The sequence below is a fragment of the Sceloporus undulatus genome, chromosome 4, assembly GCF_019175285.1.
Source record: "Sceloporus undulatus isolate JIND9_A2432 ecotype Alabama chromosome 4, SceUnd_v1.1, whole genome shotgun sequence".
NCBI classification, from domain to species: Eukaryota; Metazoa; Chordata; class Lepidosauria; order Squamata; family Phrynosomatidae; genus Sceloporus; species Sceloporus undulatus.
Genome location: NC_056525.1, coordinates 64,312,994 through 64,339,000, shown reverse-complemented (window position 1 = coordinate 64,339,000; position 26,007 = coordinate 64,312,994). Strand labels below are relative to the sequence as shown.

At 40.0% G+C, this 26,007-nt stretch overlaps 1 long non-coding RNA gene across 1 annotated transcript; it reads left to right on the top strand.

The window, feature by feature from the left end:
• Window positions 1-280: 280 nt before the first annotated feature.
• On the top strand, window positions 281-11,834 carry LOC121927798. Its single transcript, XR_006103342.1, has 5 exons — window positions 281-406; window positions 1,795-1,874; window positions 2,503-2,636; window positions 8,017-8,084; window positions 11,702-11,834. It is a non-coding gene; the product is annotated as an uncharacterized LOC121927798 (long non-coding RNA).
• Window positions 11,835-26,007: the final 14,173 nt, after the last annotated feature.

Here is a 26,007-nt window from a genome sequence, read left to right as displayed (position 1 = left end):
TTGAATCCTAGAAGAGGTTCAATAGACTTGTCAAACAAGCAAATCAATATTAGTGCAATCCTACCATGGGGTTTTCTTTGCAAGATTTGTTCAGAGTGGGGTTTCCATTGTCTTCCCCTGAGGCTGAGAGCATGTGATTTGCCCAAGGTCATCAGTTAGGTTTTCATAGCCAAGCTGGGAACTGAACTCTGGTCTCAAAAGTCATAATCCAGCATTCAAACCACTATGCCATGCTGGTTCACCTTAGGATCACCATAAATCGGAAAAAACTTGAAGGCACACAGCAACACAACCATGTGGCAGCTGGTGGCACTTATTATCATAAAGTTAATTTCAGACTTCATTAGGGGCACCATCCGCATGTGATCTGAGCAGAGGGAGTCAGTCTCATACTGCAGTGGCACAGGTATGTGATGATGTTATGACTGTATGATGTTTGGTGTATGTAAAGATATGAAATAAAGGATGTACAGATGTAAGAACTTGAAGAAAATTTGTTTTGTTATTATGGATCACTTTTATGTTGGAATAATAAAGAATATTTATATAAAAATAATGGGGGGAGGGTTCAAGAAACTGGAGAAACAGTGTGCCAAGTGCACTGAATGTAGGAATGAATATGTGGAATAGCATGTACAACGGGGGGACAGGGTAGCTTAGCAGTTAAGACATTGACTCTGACGACCACAAGGTTGGCAGATCTTCAGTTCAAACCCCAAGCACCACATGACAGAGTGAGCTCCTGTCACTAGTTCCAGCTTCTATCAACTAGCATTTTGAAAGCATGTAAAAGTTTCTGACAAGTAGGTAAATAGGTATCACTTTGGTAGAAAGGTAATAGCGTTCTGTTCAGACATGCTGGCCACGTGACAAAGAGTCTTCTTTGACAACTCTGGCTTCTTCGGCTTAGTAAAAGAGATGAGCACCACCCCCTACAGTCGGACATGACTAAACAATCACATAAAAGGGGAAACCTTTACCTTTTACCATTTTCATGGCTCTAGGTTATTGCCTGCTTGGTCAGGCCAAGAACTTTTCAGCACCCCCTCACATGATATATCATCAGATCGTGAACTAAGACTAGTATAGCTCCTTTTATGTGGCTATGCCAGGTGTTGAACCTGAATCTATCAATCAGCAAAGCTAAAACCTTTCCACCAAAGTTATTGTCTTTCCCTGGCAGATGTACTCATGTCCACTTTCCATGGAATGTTTTAGTTCACCACCCAATAAGTAGTAATGAGGGAGAGTTTGTTGGCAGACTAGGGCTTGAATTGGTGTTGACTCAGCCAGTCCACAACATTGCAGTGCCCATATTGGAACATTTGGCCTGCTGTACATTACTTATTAACTGCTTTGTGTTCAACCAGATTTTAGGAGACAAACACCCTTCTGGCTAGTTTTTTACAAGTGCCCACCTTAATTAACTCAGGCATGTACTGTTCAGTTCCAGAACTCTTTCAAATCTGTGGCATTAAAGGGTAAATTTTTTTAGCCCAATGTGAATGTGGGAGGTCAGGTTCATGTTAAAATGAACTAGAGACAAAGCTTTGAATAAACCTCTCTCTGACAGCTTCTCTTTCACTTCTTGTCTGAGCTCAGGTCCCTTCTGTTCCAAAGCAGGACCTCTCAGTCTATAAATCCTCCAGGCTCACATCCCCAAATACACAGCTGCATATATAAATGTGTATGTATTTGCACCGCATCCATCCCCTCCTGCTGTGGGTGACGACATTAGAAAAATTGCAACTGGCCAAATTTGTGAGTATGCATTTTTTAATGTGTTTCCTGCAGGTTGCTCCAAAGGAAATCCAATTCGGCTACAATCTCCAATGACTTTAAGGTGCAATAAAGGAAGACATCCCAGGAGAGCAGTGAGTAGGAAAGTTTATATACTGTTTTAATGAGCTCAGTTGGTCCTACCAATGGAAGTTAATTTCATTCCTCCTGCCCACTCTCATCTGGTTTGCACAGTTGACTCAGATATTTCATTTTAAATACTTTTTGGCTTTCAGTATTTATAATTTACATTATATACTTGTTTACTACTTTGTAACCAGTCTTCCCACCTATGCCCCTACTTGTCTGTTTACTGAACTGCTAAATATTCTAAAGCATTAGCAGAGCAAAATTATCTCCCACAACAGAAGATATACTGTCTCCCACTTAATACTTATTTAAGAACTGTTATATTTTATTTATTGTCATTGTGTACCTCCAAGTCATTTTTGGCTTATGGAGACCCTAAGGCAAACTTATCATAAGGTTTTCTTGGCAAGTTTCTTCATAGGGGGTTTCCATTGCCATCCTCTGAGGCTGAGAGAGTGTGAGTTGCTCAAGGTCACCCACTGGGTTTTTATACTCGAGTGGGGAATCGAACCCTAATCTCTGAGTCATCAAAGTCCAATGCTCAAACCACTACACCATGCTTGCTCTCCGTTTTTGCTTACATCTTATTTATTACATTGTATTTATAAATTTATTACTTAATTCTTCCTCCAGGGAGCTTGTCTTTTATCCTTATGATGAATTTAAGAGAAGATTGGCTAAGAGTTATCCAAAGAACTTCACAGCTGAGCCTTGATCTCAGACTAATCCAGTAGCCTCTTTGCTGACCCATCGTGACTATCTCATTGGTAAGATTTATGTTGTGGTGATTAGCATAAAAGTGAGGTCCTATAACAGCATTTTCTGTTGTTTGAATCCTTTAGCGTTTGTTGAGAGCCCATTTGCAGTGCATGACAGATATGTATGCAGGCACCTGGGAAGAATAAGAGGCTTATCAGTGGATGCAATGGACTGTTCTGAGACACTAGATGCTACCAGATGAAAAGCATCTATCACTACCCATAAAATGGGATTGTGCAGCTGTTCTATCTTTTTCTCCTTAACATGCTTTTATGAAAAAGAAAATGGAATAAGCAGTGGGGAAACACACGAGGGATGAGAAATGTGGAAGGTGACTGAATGTCTGAATCCTGGTAAAATTCTACAAATGAAGCAGGATATTAGAATAATAAAAGCCTTGCCTGAAAGTCATGTGTAAAAAAGAAGCACAAATCTGCATAGTAGCTGATAATTGTCATCAGTCAATCTGTCAAGTGACAAAATGGAAAAATGAGTGCAGAATTACTCAACACCTTCTTTGCTTCAGTCTTCTCAGAAAAGGGAAAGGGTGCTCAACCTGAAAATAATGGAGCAGAGGGCAGAATAGGGGAATTTCAGCACAGAAAAAGTAAAGAGATAGTACAGGAATACCTGTTTAACCTAAATGAATATAAGTCTCCAGGACCAGATGAACTACATCCAAGAGTATTAAAAGAACTGGCAAACATCATATCGGAACCATTGGCAATAACCTTTGAGAACTCCTGGAGAACAGGAGCGGTCCCAGCCAACTGGAGGAGGGCAAACATTGTCCCCGTCTTCAAAAAGGGAAAAAAGAGAGGATCCCAACAATTATTGTCCAGTTAGTCTGACATCTATACCAGGAAAGATTCTAGAGCAGATCATTAAACAGAGACTCTGTGAACATCTAGATGACAATTCCATAATCACAAAAAGTCAACATGGGTTTCAGAGAAACAAGTCATGCCAGACAATTCTGATCTCTTTCTTTGATAAAATTACCAGCTTGATAGATGAAGGGAATGCTATGGATATAGTATATCTTGATTTCAGTAAGGCCTTTGACAAGGTTTCCCATGACATTCTTGCAAACAAGCTTGTAAAATGTGGGCTAGACAAGGTAACTGTTACATGGATTTGTAATTGGTTGACTGGCCGAACCCAAAGGGTGCTCAACACTGGCTTCTTTTTTCATCCAGGAGAGAAGTGACCAGTGGGGTTCCACAGGGCTCTGTCCTGGGGCTAGTGCTATTCAACATCTTTATCAATGACTTGGATGACAGAATTGGGGGCATACTCATCAAATTTGCAGATGACACCAAATTAGGAGGAATAGTTAACACCCCAGAGGACAGGATCAAAGTTCAAAATGACCTGAATAGACTAGAAAGCTGGGCCAAAGCTAACAAAATGAAATTCAACACGAAGAAATGTCCAAAAGAGAACGACTAAAATGGTGAAGTGTCTGGAAACCATGCCCTATAAGGAACAACTTAGGGAGCTGGGGATGCTTAGCCTGGAGAAGAGAAGGTTAAGAGGTGATATGATAGCCCTGTTTAAATATTTGAAGGGATGCCATATTGAGGAGGGAGCAAGCTTGTTTTCTGCTGCTCCAGAGACTAGGACCCGGAGCAATGGATGCAAGCTACAGGAAAAGAGATTCCACCTCAACATTAGGAGGAACTTCCTGGCAGTAAGGGCTATTCAATAGTGGAACAAACTCTCTTGGAGTCCTGGAGGTCTTTAAGCAGAGGCTGGATGGCCATCTGTCGGGGATGCTTTGATTGAGATTTCCTGCGTGGCAGGGGGTTGGACTGGATGGCCATTGTGTCTCTTCCTACTCTATGATTATATGCCTAAGAAACCCCTATGAAATTCATGGGGTCACCATAAGTCAACTTGAAGTCTCTCTCTCTCTCTCTCTCTCTCACACACACACACACACACACACATGCATATGCACACGCAAAATCTGATGTGTCTCTTGGCTTTCCCCTTGCATCCCTGATCACAAGGAATAAACAATGCAGTGTGTGTAATAATGTTCATTTCAGATGTCTGTAAGTATACAAAGCAAACCTGTTAAGAGTAAACCATTTATTTCTGCCCTAGGCAGCCTTCAGATATAAACAGAAAGTCAGGACTATTTGGAAAATCCCAGCATGGCCTTCCTGACATCCTGAAAGACAGATTACATTCTTGCAAATTAAATGGCTCCATAAAAGAGTAGTGGTGATGGTGGTGATGATGATGATGGTAATAATAATGACTATGACATTGTTTTCTTAATTATGGCTTTTCAAAACAAACTCAAAACATTTTGCTACCTCCAACTCACCCAGGTCAAGGGATCTTATTTGGAAAGCAGCTAAAGCACAAAATCCCACAACAGTCTTTTACTATTCTTGGCAGGGGGGGAAAATGGAGATTTTTTAAAAAAAACCAAAACCAAATATCCCCCCTCCTGATATCAGATTTGCTGTCTGGGGTCCAAATCTGCTGTCTAAGATAGTTTATGACTTTGCTTCTTTGCAATTTTGTGTTGCTTAAGGGATCATGATATTTTATCTTTATTGTCTTTTGTTTTTAACTATTGTAAACTGTGCATGCAGCTAATGCACAAAATCCGACAAGGAGCTTTTGTTATTCTTGGCAGGGGAAAAAGGGAGATATTTTATTTTATTTTTGTTATAACCAACAGTTCCACCCCCCACTTCATGTTACAAATTTGCTGTCTGATATGGCTTCTTCATCCTATGTAATGCTAGGGCTAGTCCTAGAGCAGCCAGTCCCATCTTCCTTATTTGTAGGTTTCCTTTGTTTTTAGCGGAAGTGTGGCAGACAGAATATAACCCAAGCAGCTTTCCCATTGCTGCATCTAAGTATTTTACTTGTTGAAAATTTGTGTGACGTTCAAATGCTAAAGGCATGGGAATCCAAGAGAATATCAGTGAACAGCATTCCTTTCAATTCCTAGCAGCCCTTCGACAGAGTTTGAAAATACGGCTTTTTAAGATCACAGTCTCTAGAATCTACCACAAATCATGGCTCTCTTCAGTTCTCTTGTTGTCACACCCCAACAATGGACATGAGAAGGAAGGAGTTTGAGTGGAGACAGATGGCTTCTTACATCAACATGTCAACATTGTCTTTACTGTGGATTTCTGGTAGCTGTTGACCAAAAACGTTACTTTTTCTTGTTCTGGATTTATTAGCCATCATTTAGCTGATGATGGCTCTCATTGCCATCATAAAACTACATGGAAGCTGTATGGGGAATAGTTTTATGTTTGACCTCTAGAAATCAAGTGATGTACTATATGTGTGGACAAATGCAGTAGACTAGACTGGAGCAGTACCTTCAATTTCAGATTCTTTTAGTCCATACCTGAACTTGTGGTCTAATTTTATTTTTACCACATATTTGTAAACTACTGCACTTCTTATGACATATTTTAGGTTGTCTAAAACCTACTTAGCTCCATCCTATATGCTGAAGACTAGTGGATAGGATCATAGGTTTCCTGAACTTTGAATAGTTGTGTAGACATAGTTTGTCCTTTATTTGATGTTCTCCTGTCCCTGAAAAGATAGACAATTTGTCCATGGACACCTGCTAGGTGATCTTGGGTAAGTCACAAATTCAGCCTCAAAGGAAAGCAAACACAAGCCTCCTCTGAGCAAATCCTGCCAAGAAAACCCCATAGGGTTGCCACAAGTCAGAATTGATTTGAAGGCACATGACAACCTTTCCCCATTTACACCTGCCCACATAGATTAGCATATTCAATTTTTGTGCAAATCTGCTGGTGCATCTCCTCCTATTTAAGTGTTAAAGTGTAGGTGGACACCCTAGGAGGAATTTCTCACTCCTTTAGCACTATGACACAATAAGCTCCACCTGTTGAAATGCCTTCCTCTGTATTAAAGATACAGAATGGGAGGAATGCCTTTCTTGGTATTGCTAGTGATGCTGGAAACTCAAATCCAAAATATTTCCCAGAGTTTGAGTAAATATTGCAATGTCTGGAACATTATAAAGAGTTTTGATTATAAAGTAAGTCCCAATTATACTAGTTCTCCTTGCTATTATGCAATTACTTCACAGCATTAAATTGTGGGAAATCAGCTTTCCTTGCTACATATGCTTCTTTAAATTCCTACCCTCATGAATTCTGAAAATGGTGGGGGTTCTACTTTCATGTGAGAAAGGAACAGTTAATATGCTCCTTGGCAGGAAAGAAAATAATGTGTTTGTTATGAGAACAAGAGAACAATTTTTTTTTAATGTGGGGCATAAATCAGTACTGATATTAGCAGGCGGACCTGGAGGAAAATGTGTGCATATATCTGCTGCAAATTTGTATAGCTGCTTCTGTATAGTTGGCCCTCCATTTTCGTGGGGGATTCATTCTGGACCCCCCCCCCCGCAAAAATGGAGGCTTGCACTTATTCAAGCCTCATAGACTTGAATGGAGCACACCACCATGTGCACAGCAAGGGCGTGCGTGCCATTGCAAATAGTGGAGGTTGCCCCTCTGCATACATTCAAAGCATTAGGAGGGGTGACTATACTTTTATATTGAACCTGGGTAGGAGAAAAGAGAATGCAAAGTTTCAGAATATGATTTTGGCTTCCATTATCTTTAATCAACCTCTTTGGAGAGTAAGCTCCCAGGCCAGACCAAGTCATTTTGATGTCTGAGGTGAAGGGCAGAACCACATCCCCACAGCTTTCAGTGGCCCAGCAGTTGATTTCTATTTCAATGCTATACAGGAGAAAGTATCTTCAATGGCAGTTGTGGGTTGCAGCCTAGCATAACAGATGCAAATATATTGTATGTGTGGCCTATACTATACTGCCCCCCAGGTCCTTTTCAGCACTCACTCACACTGCTCCACATGGCCCCTACTCAAACAAATCCTTACATGCACCAGCAAGTTCAGCTATACCATTAGGCAAAGTGAAGTGGTGTTTCAGGTAACAGATGCTGGTGGGGAGAGAGACAAACAACAGCAAATTGTTGGGGGCTATAACTGTGGAGGCCATGTAGTTTGTTATCTCATAAGTAGGTTTGCTGTGTGTAGGTGTAGAAGATGTTGTCCCAATGCCAATGCTGAATGGCTTCTCCATGGTGAACAATATGGGGAACACTACCTTCTCCTGCATCTCATGCATCATGTCAACCCTAGAAGAAAGAACAGCAGTTGCTTAAAGTCAATCAATAGCAACTGGACATCAGACTACATAGGCAATTGTATAGTTATTTTTTTAAAAAATAGATTACAGTGATAATTTCCACATTTGTATCTATAGATACATATTACAACGCATGTATAGAATTTTTGCAGACCTAATCTTTGTTTGTATTTATTTTTTTATTGGAGAGGAAAGAACAATGATCATGGAAGAGAAGGAAAAAGGATCTCCAGGACCAACTTACTACCTGTATCAGGTATGGAAGCAGTGGTGGAGTAGCTGTGATTGTAATGAGATCTGCCTAATTCTCTGTAGAAAGTAGGTATCAAACACATAGATTCAGCATAGATTCAGCACACCAATTCAACAAACACACGGATTCAGCCATCCTGGATCCCATTTTAGGAAAAAGGCAGAATATAAGTGTAATAATTAGGTAAATGATACTACCTCAAATCTTGGGATCTAGATCAGTTTGGGAGGATGTCTGGCTGAACAGTGATGGAAGTGATACCATACTTCCTTTTCCACCAGAACCTCAAGGTCCAACAACTAGAACCAGCTGCAAAACACTAGTACAGGAGATCTTCTGTATACCTATTTTCCAGATAAGAACTGACCTCATAGTTTGTTCACATACAGACCTTTTAAACACACATCCATTGCTGGTTTCTCCCCAAGCATTCTTCATTTCAGCAGTCTAATTGGAGAGTGGAGTGAGCTAGTCCACCAAACATTCTGAAGTTTTTAATGAAACCATTGGAGATCAGATTGTCTTACTATCTACTGCAAATCTACCTTCTGTCCAGGTCTGATATATAGGTTAGAAGAATCATAGAACCATAGAGTTGCAAGAGACCATAAGGGCCATCCAATCCAACTAGTGGATCCTTTGTAAAGTTTGACCGAGGTTGCTTCCAACTGAGACTCTTACAGGACAATCACCTGCTTCATTCATGGAAATTTCCATGGGTTTCAGAATGCACCCTTTTCCATATGCAACCTTTATGTGTTTTCTTATGACTTTATTAGTACAAAAATCTCTTACAGAAGGAAAGATGGAATAGCTGCACTTTGTCTTTTGTTTGGTAGTACTTAGCACTAGGAGCCTTCTGTCTGGGAACATGCAGAGTCTCAAATAAATTCACCTTTCTTTCTCTCATCTCATGAATAAATGCTTAGGGACAGGTCAATGCCCCCAAGTAGCATTTTCCCTGTTAAAGTGCTGTCTCAGTGGCTAGGTAAGTGTAGTTGAAAGGGTTTTATTGTGACTGTTTTTCTAAGGGCTGTATATACATCATCTCAGAGAAACCATGTTTGGAAATAAAACCCCAACCTCTAATAACTCTATTCTGAATGTTGAATCTAGTGGTGGCATTTGTGAAAGTGACAAAATATTTACGCAGTTGGCTTTAGTCCTGGCCAGGACTTCTGGATATAAACAGATGTCTTGTTAAACTGTATAGAGGTGGGGAAGGAAAATGCGAAGGGAAAATGTCTTGACATATTACACAACATGTGCAAATAAAACCACAGATTTTTCTACAGGGTGAGAAAACTCAGGAATTAATAGATCTCCTTGGGATTTAGTCAGTCCTGAATGGAATCAGGCTGACCATGTCCTTCAGAATGTCTGAGGGCTGTTTCCCATGTTTCTTTTTCCTATATCATCTTAAATCGCATGTAGGGAATGGATGGAAAAAGGATAAAGATGTGTAGCTTTAAATATGCACAAATAAAAACATCTTTTTGATGTTATGAACAGGCAGTAATTTGTATTTCCAGAGGCTTCATACAGGAGTGACTTTTGAAAAATGAATTTGGGGCACTGAAGGGCCAGCAAAGGTTATTATTATATAGGATTTAGGAATAAAAGGGCAAATAACATAATAAAATATTTTAGAGGGGCCACTTGTTCCTACTTACAATTCTTTGGATTCCTGTTGTTGTTGCTATATGCCTTCAAGTCATTTATGATTTATGTTGACCCTAAGCCTACCACAGGGTTTTCTGGGGCTGAGAGTGTGTGACTCACCTATGATCACTCAATGGGTTTCTATGGCTGAGCGGGAAATCAAACCCTGATCTTTGTCCAACACTCAAACCACTACACCACACTGGTCCTCAAAAAAAAAAAGTATTGAAAAGCAATCATTGCTTGAAGTGCATATTTTAATTTTCCAGTCTGGTTTTTTTTTTAGTAGTCTTTAAAGCAAACATTATTCTAATGTTCTGCTGGACACATTTTGTGCAGTAGGAGAATAAAATAAACAGGAGGAAATAATTTTTTGTACAGTTGGCAATAAGGAACATGGTTAGTTCTAAAAACAAATAGATGAGAAATAGATAAAGAAATAGAAAATTAAAATTATTACTTTATAATCTTATATAAATAAGATATCCAAAGCCATTGTCTCACCAGTCCATCTGTGAACAAGGAGGAAACATGCCCAGCCATAGACTAATAAATAAAGAAGAGCCTGCGTCCACTTTCAGATGGATTGGAAAGGATGGAAAGGGCTGCTGAGATTTACAGTTCCTACAACATCTGCCAGGCTGCACAATTCATATCCCTAATTTAAAATGCATAAATGATACATAGTGTGGAGAAAATAGATAAGTAGAAAAAAACTGCTTTCTCCACACCATGCATGATTATATACACAGCTACCATTTACACATCTCAATTTCTAACAATCATCATTGAATGGCCTCAGGTTCTCATAGAGAGTAGGTGAAAATTCATCATCCAGTGATGATGAATGGTTGGAGACAGGGAATATATAAAAAAGAGCATGGATTTCTCTGTGAAATGACCACAAATTCAGGTAGCTTTAAGAGGAAATTGTTAGACAATTTAATGAAGGATACATCTGTCAGTGGCTAGTGACTACTTACCAAGGTACTTCTCTTTTACTTCCATTGTCAGTAGGAATATGTTTCTCCATACCAGGGCCCTCTTACACAACACAGCTATAGTACTATGATTAGACTTTAACTATCATGGTTCTGTCCTGTGCAGTTTTAGGATCTGCAGTTTAGGGAGGGGTATTTAGCATTCTCAGCCAGAATGCTCTAATGCCTCATCAGACTACAACTCCCAGCATCCCATTGGGTGGAACTATAGCAGTTAAAGTGGAATTGTGGTGCTATAATTGTTTAGTGTGAAAGTGCTCCCAGTTGTTGGGTAACAGAAGCAGGAGCGTCCTACTTGTTGGCCTCCCATATGTATTTGGATGTCCACCATGGGAGCAAGTTTATGGGTGACAAAATTTGGGATTAGCACCCCAAATTATATAATGCTGTCCTATCCTAATTTAGTTCCATTTATTTCATTGGATATTATCCAAGGCAAAGTTCTTTTTTAAAAAAAACAAGATTAGAGGCTAATCTGTGATGTTTTCAATATTTTGAATGGCTGAAATTAACAGTCTTTGGAACAAGGCAATTGGCAAAGCATAGAGAATGCTATCCAAATTTATGTAGAAGTCAGTTTATGTACTGAATTCATATTTTAGAAGGTAAAGTGATGTTTTTACCAGGTACAATTCAATATTACAGAAAAGACTGAATAAAATTGTTACTAAGAACCACCAATGTGACATTAAAATTTGCTCTATAAAGGAGGACTGATCTTTTAGAGGTCAAATTAAGGTTAGAAACAAATGTCAAAATATGAATGAGTATAACTATATGCATCATTAGTGCAGAACAGGGAAGCTTGCAATCAAAGGTAGGCTTATTATGTCATTTGCTTTTTAAAAACCTTTGTCCATTCTAGCTGATTCTAGCTATTGTCTGCTCTAGCTAATCAAATGTAATTTTTGGTTTTTGAAATTACAGGGTTACTAACTCCTATGATTTTGTCTTAAGAATTTTAGCTGTTTCTTAGAGACGATCTCACAGAGATCTTGGCTTTCAATAAAAAAGAGGAAGAAAGAAAGGTCCCCGATTTAAACACATCCTTGAGTAAACTGTGTGGTGTTTTATGATCCCATGTCTCTAACTTTCGTGACTGAGAAGAAAAGCTAGAAGTTATGACTGAGAAGGGACCCTAAAGTTTCAGAAACTATAAAGCAAATAAACGTGTTTTTTTAAAAAAAAGTCTCCTATTGATCAACGTATCCCATGGGCTGCTACTCATGTTTTCTTTGACGTTTGGAGTCAGCAGTCCTGGTCTCAACACCTAATAATAGTTGTGCCTCTTGTGTAAGCAAATAAGCATTCTGTTAGCTGTTTTCAGTCTCTGTTTATAATTTTTAACCACAAGATGTTAAGAAGTGTTTGCATGAACTGTTTTTGAAAGGGATTATCATCTAGGGAAACCAAAAACTAAGGTCAGATGGTTGAATCCATGGATAAAGAATCTATGGATATGGAGGGCTGACTATAATTGTACAGTATTAGAAATGTTAAGAATATTGGGGGTGTGTATGTGTGTGTGTGTGCTTTTTCTCAGTGAGAGGAGTTGCTGTCTTCCATAAGACCTCTTGCTTTTAGTGCACAAATGAAATGAACAGGTGTGATTTGCTAATCATAATGGTTTCCATAATTGATACAGAAATGATTGTGTAAAACTGACTGTGCAAAACTTTAAACTCTAATGGCTTCGTACTTTAATACCTGAAAGAACACATCTCCCTATATGTGCCTGCCTAAGGACTGGGCTCTTTTGAGGGATGACTGTTTTCTGCGACCCACCTGTGAGATCAATACACAAGGTGAGGATGTGGGAGATGGCCTTCTCAGGTGGCAGCCCAGTTGTCCTTCCCTTGAGGCATGATTGACACCAATGACGGTAACCATATATACTTGATTGTAAGTCGACAATGGCAGTTTTTGGGACCAAAATTCTGGATTTTGATATGACCTGTGGAAAAGTTGAGGATAAAACTTGGGAGAATGTAACAAAGGATGTGAAGGATGAGACAAAGGAAAATGATGCCAAAGAACTTGCAAAATTTCAACAGGCCTAACTCTTTGTGCTGCTCACCCTAAAGGCTGGTGTTTCTTATATGTGCTCCCAGTTCTTGCCTTTTGCTACTCTACTCAGAGAAGGGGATGGTTCCTTTTTTGGGGGGGGGGGGGGGGGTAAGAGTTAAAGTACACTACTTAAGTTGACCCATGAATAAGTCAACCCAGGTTTTTGGCGTCAATTTTTTAACAAAAATTTCTAGATTTATACATGAATACTGTATATATAGTAATTTAGGCACCAAATAAAAACATAGGTAGTTATGAAAGTCTCTAGGCATAACTGAGTTACCTCAGGTGCTACACGCTTAAAAATAATCGCTTAAACCTGCTTTCACTTGTTAATGTGCTTATTATGTTTTACTCTAGTTAAACTATTAGCTAATTAACTAGTTAAACTATTAACTAATCCGTTAATAAAGATTTTCATACAGGGCAGGCTAGAAATATTTAAATAAATAAACCCTACCTTTTCTCTCTTTGTGAAGCAAAACATTAACATGCTACACAACAGGCATAGCAAGGGCCGGCTGATGGACGAAAACGTCTTAATTGATTAAAAAGACCAGGAAAAGGCTGTTTGATGGAAAAGACTGGTGTAAAAGGTCAGAGTTTCAGTAATTAACTATCCCACTTAGCATCATTTTTGCACAAGTACAGCATTTGTGCCAAAATTGTTCTCACCAAGGTGACCACTCTCATCAAAAAGGCGCAGGAAATACCTCACCATCTCACATGAGAGAATTCAGTTTGTGTTGTTTCTCATTCTCATGCACAATAACAAGACATGCAAGGATTTTAATCTCTCCTCCCCATTGAACTCAAAGAAACTAATGAATACATATACAAGGGACAGGGACGTAGCCAGGATTTTAGGAAGGGGGGGTCCAGACTAAGTACCACCATTATAATGGGGCTTGGGCGCGGTGGCGCAGCAGCACACACCATTCATTTTTCTAATGGAAGGGGGGGGTCCGGACCCCAATACCCCCCCCCTTGGCTACATCCCTGCAAGGGATTGTATGAAAATGGAGGACAGTCATGTGTCCTGTTTTCCAGAGGACATTCCTTTATTTGAAAGGCTGCCCAAGGAAGGACCTCTATTTGAAGCCCTCTTCTTTTAGATGGACTGTACAGTATAGTCCATGTCTGGTTGAAAAATAAAGTACCATATAGAGAGCTAAGAGAGAGCTTGAAGTTCCCCATGAATACTTAGCACCTGGAAAGTAGATTAGGCAAGCACACGAATCATCCCCACAGTCATATTGTATTTCTATTTAAATTACAATAATTATTTCCAAAACTGCTTTTCCCCCTGTTTGGGGTCATAGATGTGTATGCTTTTCCTTTTTCTTTTTTTTTTTTTTTTTGTCAATGTATAAATGGCCACTTAATGTGACAGTGTAATAGTCCCAATATAATGGGATCCTCTTGCATTTAAAAACTGTTGATTATGGGCTTAATGGTTATGTAAAAGAGGGACTTTCCCCCCTCTTCTCTGCAAGCATTAAAAATGCAGGAACCTTGCCTTCATTTTCACTTGTTCCCCATCCCCAACACTGTTAATTGAATGACAAGCCATTAAAGACTTTCAGCTGTAACTGGTCTTAGCATTCTTTGGAGTTTGGTTCCAGGACCACCACAACCACCACCCCATGGATATCAAAAACCATGGATGCTCAAGTCCCATTATATACAAGGGTGTAGTAAAATGGTGTCCCTTATTTTTTTTAAAATGGCAAAATTAAGGTTTGCTTTTTGGAATATTTGGAATATTTTCAAGCTGTTGATGGTGGAATCTGTGGTTCAGAATCTGTGGATAAGGAGGGTCGACTGTATTGCAATTTTTAAAAACCTAAATACTCCTCCCACAGCTGAATGGAGCAAGTATTAAGCTGAAGGGCAAGTATTCAGGCTTTTTACTTACAAACACACACCTGTGTTTATTTGCTAAAATATTTTTGTATTCCCCTATACCCAAGGTTCTAAATTTTTATTGGTTTTTTTAAAGTTTAAAATTAGCACAGTTGCTATTGTTTTCTTTGCAACTGCTCTTTCAACAGATCATTCCTTGGCGTTTTGCTAAACCTTGTAAATTTAAAGAGGGGCTATAGCTGTGATTGAAGACATGCTTTGTATGTATAAAGTCCTCTCATATGTTCCAATTGGTTTCATACCTTTCTGTATCCTGATTCAAATATTTCTGCAGATACATCCTTTTGAATAGCATTCATTTATTTTCCTAATTATCAATTTTATATTTTTGTCTCTGAGAAATAAAACACAGTGCAGAATTTGAAAAAAGAGAGATTGATTTCAAGAGACTTCACCTTTGAGCTGAGATTTTATGTGAACAAGTCATTGTGCACAATATTTTTATTTATCTTGCTACTCCCCACAAGACTGGGTTAATATCTGATATGCTTGACTGGTGATTGATCAAGTCATATGTCTTTGGCCAATAGAAGACATTTGTTTGACTTTCCTCTTTTTCAAATGTGTGGTTGAAAGCATCTCTCCAAGGAACAAATATGGTCTCTCTTCCATAGTCACATCATGTGCTGAAGTCAGTGCCTTAATTTCAGTTTTGTACTAACCTAGCCTTATTTAGTTGTTAGATCCCCTCAGATCTCCAGAGTTTTTCTGATTCAGAGGGAATGCGTTGTTATATTTTGCATCATCTCTAAAGTCTTTTAACAAGTTTTCTAATCCAATCCTGCACAGTTATAGTAGTGTTATAGTATCTTAAACACTAACATGTTTTATTAGGCTTAAGCTTTCATGGGCTCCAACTCACTTCATTAGATGTTACATGCACTGGCGTTCACAAAAGCTTGTGCCAAATAAAATGTGTTCATCTTTAAGGAGCCACAAAACTCTTGGTTGTTTTTGCTAAAACAAACAACAGAAGGGCTTGTTTTGTTTTCAGGGTTCTACCTTAAATGAGACACACGTAAAAGTTGTTTATGGGAAATGAAACCTTTTGTTGTTGTTAACTGCCTTCAAGTTGACTTTGACCCATGGCAACCCTATGAATAAAAGACCTCCAAGACACCCTATCCTCAACTGCCCTGCTCAGCTCCTGCAGATTCATGGCCATAGTTTCTTTGATTGAGTTTATTCATTTGGAATGCGATCTTCTTTTTTTTCCTATTGCCCTCCACACTCCCAAGCATTACAGTCTTTTCTAGTGAGCCCTTTCTTCTCATGATATGCCAAAATATGATAATCATTTTGCTACCGGGGAGAGTTTGGGCCTGATTTGTTCTAGGACCCATCCATTGTTCTTTTTAGCAGGCCACTGTTGATGCAAACGTGAGCGCGCAGAGTAAACTTGGAAGCTTGTGTGAAGATAAACAACTGTTAGCTGCCGGAGCATGCCAGGAAAACAGCTGCTACAAGAAAGGCAAACCGACACCTGGCTTATCTCCGAAGAAGCACATTGTTTTATTTGTTGCAAAGACACACACGAGAACAATCACCAACACCATCCACCAACTACAAACCCCAACAAACTGTACAAACGGACATGTGGGCTTATATACACATTTGCCATGCGGCCACCTTGCCCTGCCGCTTCATGTACAAGTTCCTGTGCATCTTGGAATATCTTGCCCCTTGCAAAGATGACACAGTATATTTACACATTGCTACGTGCTTCTGGCACACACTGTGACCTTGGACATCACCTGCTGGTTTGAGTCCCAGCTGCAGCCAATTCCAGGTTTCTGCAAAGTGAATAACCATTTCCAAGTTTGTTACATCTGAACATTTTCATACACTCTATACATTAATATCCACGGTAGTCTCAGAACTCTTCTCCACCACATCTCAAATGAGTTTATTTTCTTCCTATCATCTTTCTTCACTGTCCAGTTCTCACAACCATACCTAAAAATGGGGAATATGATGGCATGGATAATCCTAACTTTAGTATTTAATTATATATCTTTATACTTCTGGATCTTGGCTAGTTCTTTTATGACTCCCTTTCAAGTCCTAGAAGATTATCGCACTGCGTTCTGAGAACGTTCTGATCACGTGATGAGAACGGAACGCATTTGAGAATACCGCATGTATGTGTTCCAATCGGGTTCTCAGAACGCTTAAATGTGTTCCAAATGTGTTCCAGGAGGGAACGGATTTGAATGTGTTCTGAATGTGTTCCCAGAGAGCTGAAACGTGATGAAAACGTTCCAAGAGAAGTGTGTGCGGTATTCTTATCCGTTCTCAAATCCGTTCCCTCATTCCTCCGTCTCCTGATTGGCTGAAAGAATGACAGGCAGGGAGGGAGGCAGGCAGGCGAGCGACTGCAGTGAGGGAAGGTGTGTGTGTGTGAGGGGGGAAAGAAGGAGGGAGGGAAGGAAGGAAAAAGGGAGGAAAGGTGGGACAAGGAAGAGAAGAGGAAAGCAGGGAAAGAGAGAGAAAGAGAGAGGGAAAGAGGAGACCAGAGCAGAGAGCAAGAGGGAGAGGGTCTGGCTGCTTCTGGGGGGGGGCTCTAGTGTCATGTTCAGTGGGGCTCCTGTGCTGTCACAATGCAGGAGGCAGGGATGCCCAGGACCTTCTCCTCCTTCCCTCCAGGAGGGAACCCACAAAAGCTCCTCTGTTTGGAGCACCACAGAAAAGCAAGCAAACAACTCCCAGAATTCCATAGCAAAGAGCCAGACAAGAGTTAAAGCGGGGAGGGAAGCTCACAACCTGAAGGCACACATTACATGCACACACACAGAAGCAAAAGGGTGTCAAGCTGCCAAAAAGGGGAAATGGGATGACAGCAGAGGACTCTTCTTTTCTAACCGGTTTAAAGAGCTGCTATGGCTGCCGGGGCTCTGCTCTTGGTCCAGTCCCCTCCCTTTCCCTCCGCTTGAAGAGACCTCCGTGGAGCTCCCTTAATGCCCAGGCTGCCAAGGAGGGGACTCTGCCCTTGGCCCATCAAGTTACATAGGTTTTATCCTATTTTCTTCAAACATATGCCAGCATATGAAGCCCCAGCGTTTTATAGGGGCTTGCCTTCTTTCCCTCCCAAGGGAATCTTCGGAGGGAAGACTTCTCAGTGAGGCTGAGAAGCACTCTCCCGGCCAGAGGCCCTAGGCTTACTGAAATCCCCCACCTCCCTTCCCCATAGAAATCAATCCAAAAACTGAGTTTAAAAGGAGCAGAGGAGAGCCCTTTGGGTCTGCATCTGGGAGAGATTTTAAACTCCGTTTTTGGATTCTTTCCTATGGGGAAAGAGGGGAGAGAGAGAGATGGCAGGACATCCCCATAGCCAAGCATCCTCTGCTCCCCCCAGATGAAGACCCATAGGGCTCAGTGCTCTTTAAGCTCCGTTTTTGGATTGATTCCTATGGGGAAAGAGGAGAGAGGGAGAGATGGCAGGACAACCCCATAGCCAAGCATCCTCTGCTCCCCCCAGATGAAGACCCATAGGGCTCACTGCTCTTTTAAAACTCCGTTTTTGGATTGATTCCTATGGGGAAGGGAGGTGAGGGATTTCAGTAAGCCAAGCCTCCCTTTTCCCTCTTTCCTGGGGGCGGCGCCTCTCCCGAGCCGTCCAACCACTGAGTGGCGACGTCATCAGAAGACAGCCCACAAAACGTAATACAGCAAACCGTTCTGAGAACGGTTTCAAGAAAAAGGAATCGCAGTGCGGTAAACTGCCGTTCTGATCCCGTTCTGATCACGTTTTGATTTCTAATGCGGTAATATCCGTTCCAGGAACGTTCTCATCACGTGATGAGATGGAACGTTCTCAGAACGCAGTGCGATAATCTCCTTAGTCATCTTCTGATTACTTGACTGCAGCCTCCACTCTGATTGATGATTGAGCCCAAGTATGGAAAATCAATTTCTTCCTCATCTACTTTAAAATTATCTATCTTGTTCCAAATCAGGCTGGGTCAAATGTGGCCTCCAAAGCAATTTACTTTGTGGCCCTCAATCTCTCCATACTCTGGACTGGCATTTTTCTTGCAAAGGAAAAATGAAGTCACTTACCTCTTCTGGAAGTCCCCAGGAGTGGCAATGTATCATTTTAATAGGCTGTATTTTCCCCCTATACTATTTAATATTTTAAAAGCCCGATTTTTCTAGGCCAGAAGTGGACTTCTGGCTGCTTCCAGTTTTATTTGATTTTTGGAGTGTTTGGGGCATTTTTGGCAGTCCTTGTGAAATAAGAAAACAAAGAGGAATGGAGCTGGAAAGTAACGCCTTTCTCCTTGCCTTACCACATGTTGTTGTTGTGCTTCAGTTCTCTTCCCATGGGAGATGTTTGTAAAATAAATAATAATAAATAAATAAAACTTTTATTTATATCCCGCTCTTCTGTAGCAAGACAATCAGAGCGGTTCACGCTAAAACATCCACATACAATATAATACATAAAATTACAATATCCCCCCTTAAAAAAAGAATTAAATATATTACAATTAAAAGAGTTTTAAAATCAACTTATAATAAAGATAACATAGGCAGAGTGGTAGTAAATACATGGTGTGAGGGGGTATTCAATCTGTGGCCAGGGAATTTATTTGGGAAAGGCCTTCCTGAAGAGATCCATCTTGACAGCTTTTTTGAAGCTGTCTAAATTGGTAATTTGTCGGATCTTGTCTGGCAGGCCATTCTAAAGTATGGGAGCAGTTGCAGAAAAGGTCCTCTGGGTGGTTGCAGTTAATCTGGTCTTTAAAGGCTGCAATAAATTCCTCCCAGAGGACCGGAGTGTGCACGGGGGATTGTATGGAAGTAGACGATCCCTTAAGTAAGTTGGACCCAAGCCATGTAGGGCTTTAAAAGTAATAACCAACACCTTGTACTGCACCTGGAAACTAATAGACAGCCAGTGGAGTAACTTTAGGATTGGTGTTATCCGGTCACTCCTAGAATTTCCAGTAACTAACTTGGCTGCCATGTTTTGTACTAATTGAAGTTTCTGGATTAGGCACAAGGATAGCCCCATGTAGAGCGCATTACAGAAATCGAGTTGTGATGTTACCAATGCATGTACTACAGTTTCTAGGTCCCTTACTTCTAGGAAAGGGCGCAGCTGGCGTATCAGCCGAAGCTGATAACAGGCACTTCTGATTGTCGCATTCACTTGGTTCGTCATGTGAAGCAAGGGATCTAAGAGCACCTCTAGACTGCAAACCCAATACCTGGTTTGGGGGCCCCTACTGCAAGTACCTCCATTTTGTCTGGATTCAACTTGAGCTTGTTTTCTCAAACAGATTTTTCCAGCTAGAAAAAGATGTGCTTTTACTACCATCTCTTGCAGAAAAAGAACTGAAGCACTATGTAATAAGGCACAGAGAAAAGTGCTACTCTCCAGCTCTGTTTCCACTTTGTTTTCTTGTGCAATAGGTCTCTCAGAGTAATATGTCCATTCTTTTTTACAGCTGTGTAACTTTGCTTAAAGACTTCATTGCAAATATAGGGGTCCTACCAACTTGCATACTGTTGCTAGTTGTTTAAATAAGAAAATGATATTCTAGAATTAGCTATCTTCTTGCTTTCCCACTGCTCACGCATGGTTTTAAAGTAGTCTTCCCCAATTGGGGCCCCTCCCCTTATTCACAGGTAGCATGAATGATAGAAGTTGTAGTCCAATGGATCCAGATGGTGGGTGGCTGGGGACAGCTGTCTTAAAAGTAATGAAAACTTATTCTTTCTAGCATCCTTTTTGGTAGAGGTACCAAAATATTCACAACTGACAGTGAAACTTTTCTGCTGAGTAGTGAAAGATAAACAGGTCTATATCACTCATCTGTGTCATTATTTGTTCAGCTAAATGTGCCCCAAGTACAGAAAACTAAGATCAGCTCCACTGCTTTCAGCATACTTCAAAGACAGCTGACTTCTGATGAGGACAGATTCAGAATGCCCTTCCCATTTAGAATCAATATTTAGAATCCTATTGATTTCATGTGGAGAGAGGCAGCTGGCTCTGCCAATGCACCTATTGATTATGAATTTGATTAGGGAATTCACTGCTAATATCCTGTGTTTTCCTATTTCATGTTATGTATGTAACTGTTTAGTGTTTGGGCATTTGGGTGCACATAAAGACTGCTTACAATAGTGTATTAATGTATAATTTTTATACACACACATACACAAATTATACATTGTGTGTGTGTGTGTTGTGTTGTCAAATATACGTAATTAAATTATCAATCACACAAAAAAATTGTATTTGCCCAAATATACAGTTTTGTATTGTTATCCAAAGTTTCAAGTGATGTTGTTATTCCTCAGCATGTATCACTAGGTTTGCACTCAAACAATCCAATTTGGGGGCAACATTTAACATTTGAGAAAGAAACAAATTGAGTTTCACATTGGTACCTAGTCTGCAGTATCTTTGTCACCCTTTAATCAGGGTTGCACAACTTATGGCTCTTGGACCCAGGTGACTCTCCACCAATTTCTGTGCAGTTCATGAAGAAGTCTCATTTTTCTTTGCCAGCCAAGGTGATAAATGCCTTGTTTCTTCACTTCCAATATCACTCTTTATCCTGTTGCTAACTACAGCCCCCAACAGTTCCTGGATTTAATGTCAAGCTGTGTGATACTTTTACTTTTGGTAACATGGCTGCTCAAGTGTCGAAAGATGTGTCATAATACATTGTTTTCATCATGTACATATCTTGCATTTAGCATGCTTTGATTTGTGACTGGTCATTGGAAGGAAAACATAGCTTAGTTTGCAAGTCTGACTGATGAGGCACATACCTCTGAGGAATTCCCATGTAGTCACCAATTAGTTGCAAGGAATACATATTTCCTTTAAGTCCAGTTTGACTCTGAGCAGAAAGAAATGTAAATTCACCACAGCCCCACATGTGAAATGTTGGGAAGGGCTGAAAAGGTTGTGCAATCCAGATTTAAATGTACATTTGGCAGTGTGGACACATGTACAAGTTGAGGTGCCACAGTGAAGTCCAGACTTCATTGCTTTTGTATAATACAGATGCTCAGGAAAGGCTAATTGTCTGCCACTGCCACAGCTGACTGGTGCTCTCTTTCATAGCTTTATGACATGGCCAGCCTCATGGTTTTGGTCACATTAGTTGCACATGCCCTATGTACATGAAGTTGCATCTGTTATGCTCCTGGAAACATGTCTGAAAGAGAATGAAATCTGATACATAACAGTGGCAAACACGTTTATCAAGAAGCAAGCCAAATAAATGTGTGGTTCCAGGATATGTTTCCTAATAACAATCAACAGACAGAACAAACCTCCTTAAACTGGAACCTGATCAACGAGCAGAAACATGGCATGAAACCAAGGGGGGAAAAAGTCATATGGACAGAGTTGCTGTAAAAACATGTTGTAATTGAGACTTCCAACTTAAACCAAATAAAGCCATAAAAAAAAAATCGCTTCCATAACTGAAAATTGGTTTGGTGAGACATGGATTAAATATTCTTTGCAATCATGAATGACATCTGCAAAATTACTTTTTATAAATAATTTGTTCCTGTTACTTATTACAGCTTTGGCATGTAATCCTTGGCTGTTGTTGTGTACCCTGGTTGAGGGTGATATCACATACGTCCTGCAGCTTCCAAAAAAGTCCACACAAAAAGTATGACTGGGGATTATGTTAGCAAATGCCAATAACAGGATGCCAGCCATTACATACACAAAGTAACTTAACACTTACACATTATGGTATTTTGAAACATTACATTATTTCAATGACATTACACCTCAAAAGGGTAACTAGTTGTAGTTAGCCATGATACTTGTTACTTTCAGGCTGTGATCATGAACATCCTTGTTGGCACTACAGTAGTCATTTTATTTTAGTTTGACAATTGTAAAAGTTTTGAAATTATGATGATGCTAAAAATATTACAATATGGGGCAATCAATACATATCTGACCTTTTACATCTCTTTCTTTCTATAGTTGTTTCCACGAGGACTCTAAATTGTTTAAAAGAAAAAGCTTTTTAAAAACATTTTCACAAAATGCTGCATGAGATCACTGAGAAGATTTGGATGTGGGTATCCTCAATGTGCTGATGACACTTAGGTCTATCTCTCCTTTACATGTGATTCAAGTGAAGCAGTGGAAAGAGTAGGTCAGTGCTTAGATCTGGAAATGAATGAGGGCCAATCAATAGAAGCTCTCTTCTGTCAAGATGACAGAACTGTTGCTGGGTGGTTTGCTAGTTCAGGAAGATCTTGTTTATTCTGTTCTTTAGACAGGGTATCATTTTCTCAGAGGAGCAAATCTATAGCCTGACTTGTTTATAGATACAGCTATGTCACTGGAAGGCCAAGTGGCCATATCTGAGGTTGATGAATCCATTCCAAGTTTTAGTTTGAATGTTAACCGAGTTATCCAAGGTGCTGAACCTGATTCCCAAAATAGGTTTAGCATCTTCTATATCTTCTTTAAAGTCTGGATTAAGCTCAGAGCAGCTCCAGTGTTCCACTGATGTGTCAGCCACAAGCTGCCAATGGTGGGCCACTATTTCACCTGCTGAGAGTGGTGCATGACCTGTAGCCCCTCTTGACTAGATCTAGCTTAGATACTATTACCTAAACTCTAGTATCCTTCTAATTAGAGTCCTATAATGTGCTATACATGGGGCTTCCTTTGAAGACTGCTTGGAAACTGCAGCTAGTCTAAGATGCAGCTGCTAGGGTATTCACAGTCACTGGCAACAAATCTCAACTGTGCTTAAAAAGCTACATTGATGCTCACTCCATTTTAAGCGAAATTAAAAGTATGGTGCTTTCACTTAAAGCTCTACTTGTCTTAAGACCAAGATGCTTGGATAACTATTCCTTTCATCATCTTTGGAAGATAAGTATGAAGAAAGACTCCCACTGGATCATATCAAAATCCATGCATAGTAGAATTCTATACTACTCAGAGATCAGTAGTGGGAATCATTTTCAAGTAGTAGTGTGGACACTATTCAGCAGAGGCCTTGTGCTTTTACTTCAGCACTTCAGACATATGCAAGGAAGAGGTTGCTGGGGGAAATGGTACCCTCCAAATAATTTCGCCTGCACTTTGCCCATATTTGCTTTGTGGAATATGGCTGCATGCATATAATACACAGAGTCATTTTCTCTTAAAAGGAGAATCCCTCCCCCCCCCCGAAACAAGAACTATCCAGTCCATATCACTCTGCCATTGTCCATTTGATGAACTTTTTTTTGTGTTGTGGGACTTGAATTATTCCTGGATTTTCTAGTAGACTCACATGATAAGATTGGTACATACTATTGGTGAAAAAGAAGATTTTAGCTATGACTAATGGACCCAATGGACCTATCTAGTCATAAGCCAGTAGCAGAGGATGTATCTCCTGTAGTATTATTCAGAGACATAGTCATATCAGTCTGTGTCAGCATAAAAGATTATAAAGGAATCCTGTTGCACCTTGGAAGCTGAAAAAAAATTCCCTAGCATAAGCCTTTGTGGCTTTTAGTCCACTTCATTTGCATCTGACAAAGTGGACTGAAATCCACAAAAGCTTATGCTAAGAATTTTCCCCCTCAGTCTTAAAGGTGCAACAGAATTCCTTTATGTATTCCCTGTGTTTAGAAAACACTCCTTCCCACACAATGGCAAACAACTCATGCCCCTCTATTATACCAGGAAGAAGTTTCTCTCCACACACTCCAACATGTTTTCCTCCAACATGATGTATTTTGTGCATTACAGTAGGCCAATAAAGGTGTCACTGTTTTTGTGGATTTTAGGTTTTGTTGTATCCAGCTACTGTTATTAGGATAAGCCATTGCTCTGCTAATGTTAGATGGAAATATTGTTGTTTTAAAAAATTAGCCTTGTCCTCTGGGATCATGTTGCCCATGTACACAAATATTTAATTCTTAGCCTGGCTTTGATTTACATACATGAATCCTTTGTCTCTGCATGCCCAAATACTGGCACCAGAAGGCATCTGCAATTTAATGTGATCCAACAAGGTCAAAGGCAAAACATGGATTTAACCCTGGGCTAAAGCCAATTGTTAGTTCCAACTAACTAGGGAGCCTGAATCATTGGGTGCTCAATAAATTGACACTCATAAGTTCTATTGATTCAATGGGTCCATTCTAGTTGGAACTAACAGCTGGCTTTTAGCTCACTGACTTTTGCAGTTTGACTCATCCTGAACAGAAGATCTCAAAACATAACTTCCGCTGGTGGTCTCAGATATGTTGTTGCCAGGTGCAAATAATAAAAAGTTAGTCCATCTTTCCTGTACTGAAGTTGACTCGGACTGCAGTTGCATCTTATTTCAACACTGGCAATGTGTTAGCATCTTCTACTCCATCTGAGTACAGCACACTAGTATAAGGTAACAGAATAGGCACCAACAATGGTACAGGTTGTACAGCTGGGGGGCTGCTGCAGTTGACCCCCAGAATGTACCACCTGAAGGAATTGCCTTGCTCTGCCTAAGCCTTACCATTAGCGCATTTGACTTTCAAACACTGTATTATTCTTTCTTCTAGTTGCTGTTTCCCTCCCCATCCGATCATAGTCTTATCACTATTATACATTTGTATTGGCTTCTTATTCATTTTAAAGACCTGAAGTTGGTTTCTGGAGCTAAAGACTGTTTCCTAGTATTAAGGCGATCAGCACGTATCTTCAGTTTGCTATTTCTGTGTTTTAATGTGAGGATGGCTGAATGACAACAAAATCTGTATTATTGATATTCTTCCATCAGCTTTGAAAGACAAATTGATTATCTAAAGTACTGTGATGCTTGATGGTGGGGGGAGGGAGGCACTCTTTCTGAAAACTGGAAGAAGAATTTTAAAAGAAGCAAGTTACTGGGATGGAACTTTTCCTATTGACTCTCCTGGAGAAACTGCAGCTGCTGAAGCATCTCCTGGTGAACAGCATGCGAAAACAGTGCTTTCATTAGTGGCCATTACACTCAGTTTACAAGTGTCTGCCCACTAATGGGGACTTTTAATGCAATTTGAGGCCTTTGTGGAGGTTGTGGGTTGGGTGAGAACTGAATACAAAGTGTAATCCAAAGAAAGCTGTTTAAAAATAGGCATTGACATTGCTCTAATTTATAGGAACAATTCCTGTTTCTGCACATTTGTTCCCACTGTTATATGGAGCTTTAGCGTCCACTCTCACTCTTTTTTGGGTCATATGTTGTACAGGAATCAGTGCAAGTTGTGAAAGCTGCACAATGGATGGACACCTTGTTCTCCCT